The sequence below is a fragment of the Lissotriton helveticus genome, chromosome 11, assembly GCF_964261635.1.
Source record: "Lissotriton helveticus chromosome 11, aLisHel1.1, whole genome shotgun sequence".
Classification (NCBI taxonomy): domain Eukaryota; kingdom Metazoa; phylum Chordata; class Amphibia; order Caudata; family Salamandridae; genus Lissotriton; species Lissotriton helveticus.
This window is the reverse complement of record NC_136072.1, coordinates 563,394,519-563,407,107: the sequence shown is the minus strand read 5'-3', so window position 1 is coordinate 563,407,107 and position 12,589 is coordinate 563,394,519.

The following is a 12,589-nucleotide window of genomic DNA, read 5'->3' as shown; positions in this document are numbered from 1 at the left end:
TTAATCTTAGGTATCCATTTCAATTTAAGGCTGTTAACCAATCATGCTGCTGTAGATATTAAACAAACAAGAAAGATGAAAGAACACAGGAATATCGTATAATACATTTTTTTTTTCTTATTATAGATCATATAAAAAAGGGTACACATATAATGAAAAATGAATCTCATATAGACATTTGAACAAGGCAATTTATTGTGGAAACCTATATTTCACATGTCAAAAAACGACCAATCCTCAAAATATATATATTAAGTGCTGTGTTGCAAAAGTCAATCTTCAGATACACTCAAAATATCTCTTAAGAACAAGGATTAGGAAGATACAGTCAACGTTTCGGTCTTCTTGGTGTAAATCCTTCAGACCATCTTCAGGACTATGAGATAATGTAACAAAAGACCCTTGTGCTGGAATATTCTTAGAAAATACGCTTCAGTCAGATTTCAAGATAGGGAGCACGTCGCTCCTTGAATCATCAGCGGGGCAGTAAGTCAAGTTTCTGGTGGTCTCCAGAAGCAAACCGCTATTTAGGGATCTTCAATTCACGCGCCTCACTTTAGACAGGTCAGGTTGACAATATCCAGAATATAATTTCCAATCAAACGAATGAGTGGCAGGAACCAGCAGCAATCCTTCGTTCTGCTTGCATACGAAGGATATTTTGAGGATTGGTTGTTTTTCGACATGTGAAATATAGGTTTCCACAATGAATTGCCTTGTTCAAATGTCTATATGAGATTCATTTTTCATTATGTGTGTACCTTTTTTATATGATCTATAATAAGAAAACACATTCTTTGATTATACGATATTCCCGTGTTCTTTCATCTTTCTTGTTTGTTTAATATCTACACCAGCTTGATTGGTTAACAGCTTTAAATTGAAATGGATACCTAAGAGTAACTATAATAGAATTTTTAGTTAAAAATAACTAGTGAAGTGAAATCCCTTGTTGGCACACATTACCTGTTAATATCAATTTGTGCCCAAGCCCACAAGGGTGTATTGGGTTTCCCACCTCACTGTATCACTTTTAGATGTTGGCATTTCTGTGTGCTATGTGCCTTTGCCTGCCTGATGTGTATTGCATGTCTGGCTCTGGAGTTACAGGGGCTGGTGAGGTGTGTGGCTCCAGAGGGGCTGGGTGAGTCAGCGCTAGGGTGAATGGGCAGATATGCATGTGGAGTATTGGAAGGAGTAGTTCCTGACCCTGAATAGGTATGTGCCTGCCTTGTACAATGCTGGCTCCCCCCCTGTGGTGTTTCTGGGGCCAGGACCGACTCTGACAATGAGGGTGTTTGTGCCCTGTAAACAAAGGTTGGAGTGCCCCCAAAACTGGTTTGGACCGGGCCTAGGCCTCTGCCAGGGGGGAGAGAACAAAGACAAGCATGGTATAAATATTGAGGCTGTGACCCCATGTCTGTGTGCTTTGGTTCTTACTTGGAGCTGTGTGCCTGCTTGGACTGTTGTGCGTCAGGAGGAACCGCCAAGAGGAATTGCCCCTCTGCTGGAGGGCCATGTGAGCTGGCCATCCTGGGCCCAGCTATGCCCCTCTAGACCTTAGGGGGTGATCTGCAGCACACATGTGGTGAGCATTTTGTCTTCCTTGCCCTTTGAGTCCTAGAAGTGGGCTCTTGCTTGCTGGCGCAGGGTGAGCGCTTCTGATCCCGTTTTGTCCAAGCACCAGGTGTGGGCTCACACTGACAAGGCGCGAGGAACGTGCCAGGTGTATGAGTGCTTGAAAGTGCTGTGTTTCGCAGCCCACCCCATCGCAGAATTCCCCTGAAATGGAATCCCGACATGGGGGATCCCTACGTGAGGTTGCGGCGTCTTTGAAGTCAGGCAGACTGCCTGGACGTGGGCGGAGCCTTGCCCGAGAAAGCGGGAAGAAGCAGCACAAGACACGAAGTCAGATGTCTTGTGCCTGAGTGTGGGTGGGGCTCCTGTGTGCCGAGTAGAGCCCTGTTCGCAGGCCAGAGGGAGACGGAGCCTCGCCGGTTGCCCCGACGCAGAAGAAGGGTACGGAGCCTCGCGGGCTCCCTGCAGTGACATCCCCTCATTTGGGCTGGCGAAAAGAGGACAGGCCCAGTGAGTGGGTCTGAAATTGAGCATTGTTGGTGCCTGTGAGAGGCACCGGAAGAGCTCTGGTGAAGGGGGCTCACAAGGCACTGTTGGTGCCAGTGCTGATTTTCACAGCTGCACGGCGAGGTTGGGGGCGGCTGTAACAATGGGGGCATCTCTTTTGCATCCTCGTCCCAGGTGAGTACGGGCCGGTGGAGGCCTCATGAGGAAAGGAGTCTGGGGAAGGAGGGGCTCCCAAGGCACTGTGGGTGCCTGGTGTTTTGCACACAGCTGTACCGCCAGTTCGTGCCGCTGCAAAGTTGGAGGCATTTTGGGTCTGAAGAGAGACCAGAGTGGGTTACACCCTCTCACCCCTATTCTTGGTACCAGCCTGTTGGGCCTGTACCTGGCTGCAGTGGCAGCTTAGAGCCCTGACTATTTGGACATAGGGCATGGCGGGGAAGTCCCAGATGGGCCCCCGAGGAAGGTCAGTTTGCCTGTGAGCACCTGAGTTACTGGTAGGGTGCAAGGCCCTAATGTGGTGCATAATGTGCTTATGCCTAATGTTATTTTGCATAATGTGTCTATGCTAAGTGCTACTGAGGTGCACTGCTAATGTGGGATATATGCCTAGGATGGTTTATACCTTATGTGCTGTATGCATAATGTGTTTATGCCTAATACTAATACCAGTAGTTACTGGTTGTTTTATTTTCACTACCTGTGATTCTCATGGTGCTGACAGTGGCCCGATTGTCCCTGTCCTGTATATAATCCCCTGTAAAGTACTACCTAGTGCCAGTTGTCACAGTATATATTTGTGATTATGGTCTAAAGTGTTTAGGAGTATTACAAATGCTATTTTTTATATAACCTTGTGTGGAGTCTCTTTTGTAGTGTGCCTAGTGTGTCGATGGTGTGTGTGTGTTGCACAAACGCTTTACACATTGCCTCTGGGATAAGCCTGACTGCTCGTGCCAAGCTACCAAGGGCGTGAGCAGGGGTTATCTTTGGTGTGTAACTCCCTTAACCTGACTAGAGTGGTGATTTCTGCCTGGCTTAGGCGCTTGCCCTAGCCAACCAGAAATCCCACTTCTAACAGTGGCACTATGCAAATTAGGGAAACCTTTAGCCTATGCACCTGTGTCGTATTATCAGCATGGTTGCAGAGGCAAACATGCCTTTAGGAGGCGCATGAAAGTGAGCCACAAAAAGATGATGCGCTTTTATTGCGCCTCCTAAAGGCAGCCTACTGGAGGAATGAAAGGGGTGTCTCATGGACCCCCAAACATCATCCTGCAGATGGGTACCTTGACTCACTGTACTCACCTGAAAGGGGTCTTGAATCCCCCTTGAAAGTGCAGGCAGGTTGCTGCCTGCACAGGGAAACACAGTGCAACTTTTAAACAGCTGCTTCGAATTTCTCTTGAACGCAATAAACATATTATGCTGTAAGATGCGCTGTGGCGCAAACAAGAAAATGTACCCCTTTCTGTAATAAGGCCTAGGGAGTCTAAAAAGAGATGCCCGGGCACGGTGTTCCACCACTGAAGGGGATCCCCTAACTATAAGCTCTGAGAGTGCAGTCACTTCCGGGTTGGTTCACCGCCGGTGTACGTAATTAAAAAGACCCAGGAAATCCTCACCAGCAGACCCTAAAGGGTTCCGTTCGTGACGTTGGTCCCGCACCTGTTCACAATAGTGATAGGCGACCAAATGTATAGAGAACATCAATTCTAGTATTATCTCCGTTTATAAGCGCAAATATAATTCAGTCCGGCCCTGGCGTTTGAGAGGTGATTTCCAGACCAGCCTTGGACAAAGACGTAAAATGCGTTTTATGGTCACAATCATGGGCCTTTTCCACGCGCGCAGGATTATATTTCCACTTGTTAAATTACACTAGCCTTCCAGGCAGGACTTCATGATTAACCTTGCTGGGTGGATGTTAGTCACAGCTGCTTAAATACTGCAGCGAACAGAACGCCCTCGGCCGCTAGCCGTGGTGCTGAACAGATGTCCGGGTATGGAAGGAAGCTCCCCATAATGATCGGTCGCTTGTGAACTGTCCATGGTGCTGAAAATTGGCAAGAGATGTTTGCATAATGCTGCGGCGCTAATGTAAGGATGCGGTGAAGCCTGGTTATTGATAAACAGATGCACACAAATGCAAATATGACCTTGAATATGCAAAAAAATGAAGCTAACCAAGTCAAGCAAATTGTTTATGTGTGCTGGTGGATCTTCCAATACCAATTTGGGGGGGAGAGGGGGGAATATGTCAGTGTGAAATAGTTTGTAGAATCAATTGTGGACTGCTGTTAGAAACGGGACCCTGGCCGGCCAAGACTCGCGTCGAGGTCAGTCAGGGATCACCATTTCTAAGGTCAGGGCTAGGGAGTCACACACCAAGATAACCCCCGCTCACCCTCTAGGTAACGTGGCGCGAGCAGCAAGGCTAATCTCAGAGGCGATGTGTAAAGCGTTTGCGCGCGCACCCCAGCGACAACAACCAAAGGCCCACCACAAAGGAAACTCCACACAAGGTTATATCAAAAATAGCCTTTGTATTATAATAATAAGAACACATTAGATAACACACACACTTTACAATGTGCCAACAGGCACGGGCAAGATTTACAAGGGATTATGTACAGGACAGGGCCACCTGGACCACTGTCAGGGGTATGCACTTGTTAGAAATAATACTTGTAGGTATAACACTTTAGCACATCAACATATAATGACTGTAACACAGAAATAGTAAATGTAGCATACAACCAGTAACTACTGGTAAAGGGAAAATACCTCCTACGCCACCCTAGTCTCTGTAGGGAAATCACGCAGGGAGTTAGGACCTTATCAGCAGGACCTATGGAAGGAAAACCTATCACCTCCTACGCCACCCTAGTCTCTGTAGGGAAATCACGCAGGGAGCTAGGACCTTATCATCAGGACCTATGGAAGGAAAACCTATCACCTCCTACGCCACCCTAGTCTCTGTAGGGAAATCACGCAGGGAGCTAGGACCTTATCATCAGGACCTATGGAAGGAAAACCTATCACCTCCTACGCCACCCTAGTCTCTGTAGGGAAATCACGCAGGGGGAAGGAAACCTAAAATAATCACCTAGGCAAGTAACATTTAGCAAAGGCAATTAAACATCAACATTCCTCTAAGCAGGTCACTTTTAGCAAAGGGAAATAAAAGAACAAGGCATTACCTAAGCAGGTCACTTTTAGCAAAGGTAATGACACCAACAATCCTCTAAGCAGGTCACTTTTAGCAAAGGGGAATAAAAGAACAAAGAATCACCTAAGCAGGTCACTTTTAGCAAAGGTAATAACAAACAAGAATTGCACATGTAACATCAAAACACATTCAGAGGTGCAGGTTAGAACTTTTGCGCAAGAATCATATAGCAAAGAAATCACAATGCGCAGGGTGCATGTAGCACAACACTCAAAATGTCCCTCAGGCCAACTGGCCTCGAAAGGGGCGGAATGCCCTGAGTCTCAGTGTCAGGGAGGTCTGCGCAGGCAGCACAGTCACAAAAGCCTAAACGTAGCAACTGTCCACTAAGTGCTGGACAGTTGTAAATAGCAAGTAGGCAACGTTGGAGCCAGGTGGGCTCAAGAACAATGGTGGGGAGACACAGCGTGGGAGCCTCGGGGCTGCAACCAACTAGCTGCCTGTGTCCCCCTAGAGCCTCTGTGGCTCGCAAAACAAAGGTGCTGGCGCCAAAGAGCTTCTGCGCTCTAAAACAATGATGGGCACTCAAGAGCCTCGGGGCTCTGCACTGACTAATGCCCCTCGCGTTGGAGTCCCTCGTGGCCTCGGGGCAACTAAGCACGTTGGAGCGGCCCGCTGCCTTTCGGGGCCGCTCTGTCACCTTCTCAATGCCTGGAGCCTCTCGGGGCTCCAAGAAACAACTGGGCGTCGGGGAGTCCCTCACGGGGACTCGGAACAAATGCCTGGGGTCGTTGGGGCGGCCCGCTGCCAACCGGGGCCGCCCTAAACAAACTCAGAGGACCCTGTCCCCGTACTCACCGGGTCTCCTGGGCCAGATGCGTCTCCTCGGCGGGTCGGCAGTGCGGGGAGCTCCTCTCACTCTCCGGGGCTCTCCTCTCAATCGGGAGCCTCGGGAAGGCGCGCCGGCCGCTTCCTGCTCCTTTGGCCTGGCGCCGTCCCGCTGTAATCCGCCTGACTTCCTCTGGGGCCGCCAATGGCAGCGCGGCCCTGGAGGTCAGGAGGCGGGACTTCCGGGTCGCAACAGGCAGCGGCCCGGCAACGGATTCCAATGCTCCTGGGCTGCGGCGGTGACCTCGGGGCAATGCCGGGTGGGCACCGGCTCGCAATAAAATCCGCACAACGGGGCAATGCCGGGTGGCACCGGCCTTCAAATTAAAAATAAAGCGAGGTGGGCACTCGCTCGCTCCAAAAACCGGCAATATCGACAAAGCGCTCCCAAGCGCTCTGGGAGCACAGGATCAGCGCGCTCAGCGCTGGAAAGACAAGCAAAGCGCCATTGAGCGCTGGGGCACCAGGAAAGCGCTCCTAGCGCTATGAATCCAATAAAAGCGCTTCCAGGCACAGCACAAGCTCCAGCAAGGTCTGGAGGCAGACAGGGGGGCAGGGCAGGGCCAGAGCCAGCACACTGGGTCTCCAGGCAGGGAGACAAGCCAAGTGGCGGTCCTCTTGGCCCCAGCAGCAGCAACAGCCCCCTCTGGCAAGGATCCACAAGTAGAACAATTTCTGTGGGGACACAGCCCCATATTTATACAGAGAATTCCTTTGTTAGGAGGTGCAGGGTGGGGGGAAACCAGTTGCAGCTGGCTTGGGAGTACCCTTGATGGCCCAACCACCCCTTTCATTCACTGGGGAGGCTTGGGTCATTAGACAAACCACAGGGGGGCGGAGCCAGCATTGTGTGGGGAAAAACCCAGCCCATCCAGGACACAGATCTACTCCTCCCACACATCACTCATGCTGATCTCACACTCACCACCGGGCAGACCCATCCAGACTTTCTGGAGCCTGGCATGCCAGCCAGCTCCAGCCAATCACGCTCCACTATCCTCACTGCACACATACATCAATGTCCAGAAGTAGCACTTCCCTTCTAGACACATACAAGCCGCACATACCATTGCGCAGCATTCATTCTCACGAGTTCATACATACTAAACTCGAGCCTGCACTCCCCACACATCAGGAACTACCAGGGCACACACATTCCCCATGCATTCCTATGGGAGGGCAGGCCAGCCATACTACACGCACGCACTTTCACTCTGGGTCACAGGGAAAAAGTGCGCCAAGACCCAAAAATCACTACACAGGGTCAAAAATAAAGGCAAAAAGATTAGGGGTGAACCTGCCCTAAGGCCCAAGTCTAACAACTGCCATTAATACTATGGTTGGCAGCCAAGTACATAGGGTGAAAGGTAGCACTCTTAGGCACCGATTACAAGTTTCACAGTACTTGAGTAACCGTAAAATTGCATGCTATTTTACTGCAACTGTGCGACAATTTCCCACCAATACTGTGGTAGTAGAATGCCTGAGATTGTCATATCACTGTGTGAGGCTGATTTCTTTCAGTTGTGAAACCACATGTAATTCGCCATTTCATGGGCTTTTACTGCAAACACTCCTCGCCAGTTCTAAGCAGAATGTAAATGCTTGCGAGGGCCTGAGGAAAGACAGATGGTGGTTGAGTAGGGCAGGAAGGAAATCCATTTTTCTGTCAGAGAGGATACCCTGTAGGAAAAAGAAAACAGGAATAAGACTTGCCATTGGCTGCAGCCAAAGTCTTAAACGATGTTTCCGTACTGTTTTCATGCTGGGAAGATCGAGGCAGGTGATGTCGAATTCCATGAGGTAATTCCTCATAATCAGGTTCTTAGTATCGTACAATAACAAATAGCAGAAGACAGGGTTGAAGCTAAAATCTCTCTCTCTCTTTCTCTCTCTCTGTCACAGTGTTACTGTTCCCTCCAGACATTTTTTGCTCGAATAAGTCCCCTCAGGCCAAAATTATAAAAACATTATGTTCCTGCAAAACCTCACAAAGGTTTCCTTAGGTCAGGTATTTGCAGTGTTCTCATAACTGTAGCCCATACTTCGAGAGTGCTACAGGACCATACAATGGTCAACAAAATGCACAGTACAAATGCCCAAAATATAGCATACCTTTCTAGCACAATTCATAAAACAGAATGGGTACGGTTGAGCCCTACCCTGAAGAGATAACAGGGTCAATAGCAATAAAGGACAGTGGAGGAGGGATCTTCTTCGAGGGAATGGCAAAGAACAAGCAGTAAATACGCAGGTATGACTGACAGCTCTTTACAGATTTTAAATCATCACAGGCCATATAGCCACATGAACCTAGGCCATGCAGGGATGTATGAGAGCTCCCTGCAAACCTTCAATTAACATAAGCTAATCAGACACCAGAGTGGAGAGGGAGCTTCCTCTCCTTAGGCGCTGTAGTTAAGCGTGCGGGGTTGCTGCAGCACACCCCAAAATAAACATGCTGAAGTTCAGAAAGTGAGTGAGCAACTAAGATGCCTTTAAAAGTTGTTTTTATTTTATCACATTTGCTGTTAATTCAAAGACACAGGTCTAACTACAGCCTATGTCTACTTACACATTGCTACTTATTCTCTTAAAAGGGGGTTGGTGAGGTTGATGCTTAGTCTTCTTTCTATGGCTGTAAAGTCAAAGGATTTTCTAAAGTGAACTATGTGCAGTCTAGTCAGGTACAGCCAGTGTGAAAGGAAAGGCTGTAGATGTATCTTTTTGTAACACACAACAGCATTTAAATACCTCTAAATAAACTGTACATATATTTAAGAAAAACAGTTGTTAGGAAAACAGAAATAAAGCAATATTTTGATGTGATTCTGAAATGCGATGGAATCAAAAGATTTTAATATGACAAACAAATCAATACACTTGGTGATGTGCAAATTAAATATACACTGAAACCCAGGACTAGATCCAAGATTTCTTTATTCGGTTTTGAATTGTACAAAAGCCATAAAAGTTCATTTTTTTAAAAGGATACTTTTTAAAATACAGAAACAAGTGCATTTTACCTTCATTAAAAAAGATATACAAAAACATAATTAGTATTTAAAATTGCTACGCACACCAGCCTGAAAATGGTACAATAGAAAGTCAAAATATGTAGAGCTTGAGATTACATTAAAATACAGAAAAACATCTGAAAAATGAATTATATCATAAGTGATTCAGTGCTCCTGTTCTAGATTCGGTCTGTGGCTTAGGCAAAGTTTCAAGAATCTAGCGATGTTCTTTGTGAAACACTCTGTTTCTAGGTATAAAATTGCCAAAAAGGCCAGACGGCATTGTCACAAACCCATGGTCTTTAGTATTGGTATTACCCACTGTTTTCTTGGTTCTTGATAGAATCTACAGAACAAGACTACATGAAGTGAAGTGTAGACTGGCTGGAGGCTTCATCGCAGGGGCATAATGATAACAAATGTGACCAATCATTAACCTTGGGAAAAGTGATCAGGCGGTGGAATGTGTTCATTCTCAGTCGAGTGAACACAAACCTATCATATCCGTTCAGTTTAAAAGACAGGTTTGGTTGCATGGTAAGGGTGGTTTGTACTGATAGAATATGTTGTGTTGAGCTTTTAGATGACTCCATAGCCAGTCGGAGTTCCTCCATATGAACCAAACATAATTTCTTACATTTTTTCCTGGGAATCTCAGCTATTAATAGTGGATTATAATAGTATCTAATCAAACCTAAATCGAACAAAAAGTTTTTAACATACAGGAGCCAGGCTATTTTGTCCGAGTTTTCAAGAGAGAGACAGTCGCTCAAAAGCTCCCTGTTAAATATTACTAATTATTTAGAGAATGTCCAGATGCAATACCATAAAAGAATAGGTTGGAGTTTCACCAGGTCTGTAATGTACGGCATGCCCAGTTCCGTATGGCAGCTGAAAGTAGAGGTTCCGCACGGAGCTGATAGGAGGAACCTCAAAAAGCTGTTCTCTATCTTTTGGAGAGCATCCACTCTACCATAACCCCACACCCCTGCCCCATATATTGCCACATTAACACATTTGGCTTGGTAAATTTGGATAATTTCTACTGGAGGTTGTTTACCAAGCCTGTGTGTGAAGTTAACCAATGCCATTGTGGCCCTAATAAACATGAGTTTCCTGGCCTCTATTGCCTGTCTCCAGGACAACTTGTTATCAATTATAATTCCCAGGTAGGGGTATGCGGTGGTGGATTCCAACTTAGTATGTTCAATATAAATACTCCACATTTTCTTCTTTCTTGACCCAGAGAATATCACAAAAGTTTTTTTAATGTTAACTCTGAGGTCTAGGTTAGCCATAAAACAATGATATCTATTGATGGCGCGTTGGAGTTTTAAGGGGGTTCTTGCAATGATCAAGGCATCATCCGTATAGAGTAGAGCGGGGATTGGTCGCTTTTTGATGCTGGGTAGTTTCCGGCAGCCTTCTAACATTGCCTGTTCTAGCCCGTTCGTGTAAAGTGAAAAAAGAAAGGGCGCCAGGACACATCCCTGCCTTACCCCTTTCTCCACTCTAAGGGGGCTGTGTGTTCGCCTCCTGTTCCAAATCTGACTCTAGCCGAGGCATTCAAATACAATTCTTGGAGGAAGTTTAATTGGGCGGGGTCTATTACCAGATCACCCAACACCTTCCACAATTTAGAATGGTTTATGCAGTCAAAAGCTGCTGACAAGTCTATGTAAGCCATATAAAAACTCCCCCCCTCTGCATGTATATATTTGGCCATCAGTAGAGTTAAATTAAGGGCTTGTTCTATTGTGCCTAAGCCTTCCCTGAAGCCGAATTGAAGGTCGGACAGAATGTTATGGTCCTCTGACCATTGATTTAAGCGGTCAAGGATAATCTGGCCTGCTACCTTACCCAAGAAGTCTAACAGGGATATGGGGCGATAACAAGCTGGGCACTGATGATCTTCTTTTTTTAAATATTGGCACCAGAATAGATTTGGACCATGAATCGATGAGGCCCACTGCGCAGAATGCTTCCAGGACCTTTGTAAGAATTGGAGTCCAAGGGTCCAAAAAGATCCACAGGGAGCCCATCGGGACCTGGCGCATTGCCCCCTTTACTGGTCTTTAAAGCTCTCTCTACTTCCAGCAATGTAATATCAAGGGTAATGGGGAAGGGTGTGGGATAGGGATCTGGGGTTGCCCTATCTTTGTCTCCTAACGTAATTACTTCCTTATCATTTATTCCAAATATTTGGGCTAAGTGATCAACCCATAGAGATTCGTCTATGGCTACTTCTACCTTGGGAAGTTCCATGTCTTCAGATAAAAATGGGGACTTAACAATTTTCCAAAAAGCAGCACTATCTTTTTCAGTGTAGTTTTTTTGTAATAATTCCCAAGCCTCATTTTTTAGTTCGATTTTCCTCGCTTTTATTGCGTTTTTAGACACTTTTCTACAAAATGCTATTTCTTTTTTATCCCTTACTGATTTATGTAGGGAGAGTTTTAAAGCAGAGTATGCCTTAGTGCAAGTTCTATTAAACCAGCCCTTAAATTTTGGAGTTTTTTTCTGCTGTATAGTCAGAGCATCTTTTATTACTCTTGTTATGACCTCAAAGTTAGATAGAATCTCTTGATGTGAAGAAGAATTATCCAAGCAGATCTCTATTGCTTTAAGGGACTTTTTCATCACCAACGTTGTTAACCCTAATGGATTAATTTTAGCCCATTTGAGCGAGCATCCGTTTGGTCTATCAACAGCCACGTTTTCTTGTTGGAGTTTTCAATACCGATCCCCCCTGCTTTGTAAACTAGGAATACATAATGTGACACTAATTGGATAATGGTCGCTGGTAGCGTTAGCATGAGTTTTAAGATTAAGAATGTAGGACGCTGCATTTTCTGATACAAAAATAAAATCTATTGTGGTACTAGCTCCTCTGCTATTGAAGGTCGGTGTCAATAGGACTTGAGGTAGCACTAAGTTGTTGGCCATAGTAAGTTCCAATAGAAATAACGTTTCATTTAGACAATTCCCAATTATTGTGGGTGGGAAATGTGTTAAGTGGTCCCCGTTCTCATCTATCCAACCGCATGTAGAATCATTATTATACCCACATGGTGACATATTAAAATCACCGCCCCATATTATTGTGACATTTTTGGTATTCTTATATTTAAAATCAATCAACTTGGAGCGGATCTCTTTTAATACGAAAATAAACTGAGAATTATGTAAATTGCTGTAGAAATTAACCAAAAGATAGATGTCATATTTGGTCAAACCAAACATGATTATTTGGTCATTTGACTTGAGTTTAGGAGGAATTATTTCTTTGATTTCTAGGAGGTTTGATATAAATGTTACTTGACCTCCTTTGGCTCTCCCTGATACTGAAGGGATGGTGGGAGAGAAGTAGGTCTTATAACCCTCCAGATGCATGGCAGAAGTAATCCAGGTCTCCAGCAAAAAAAGGACC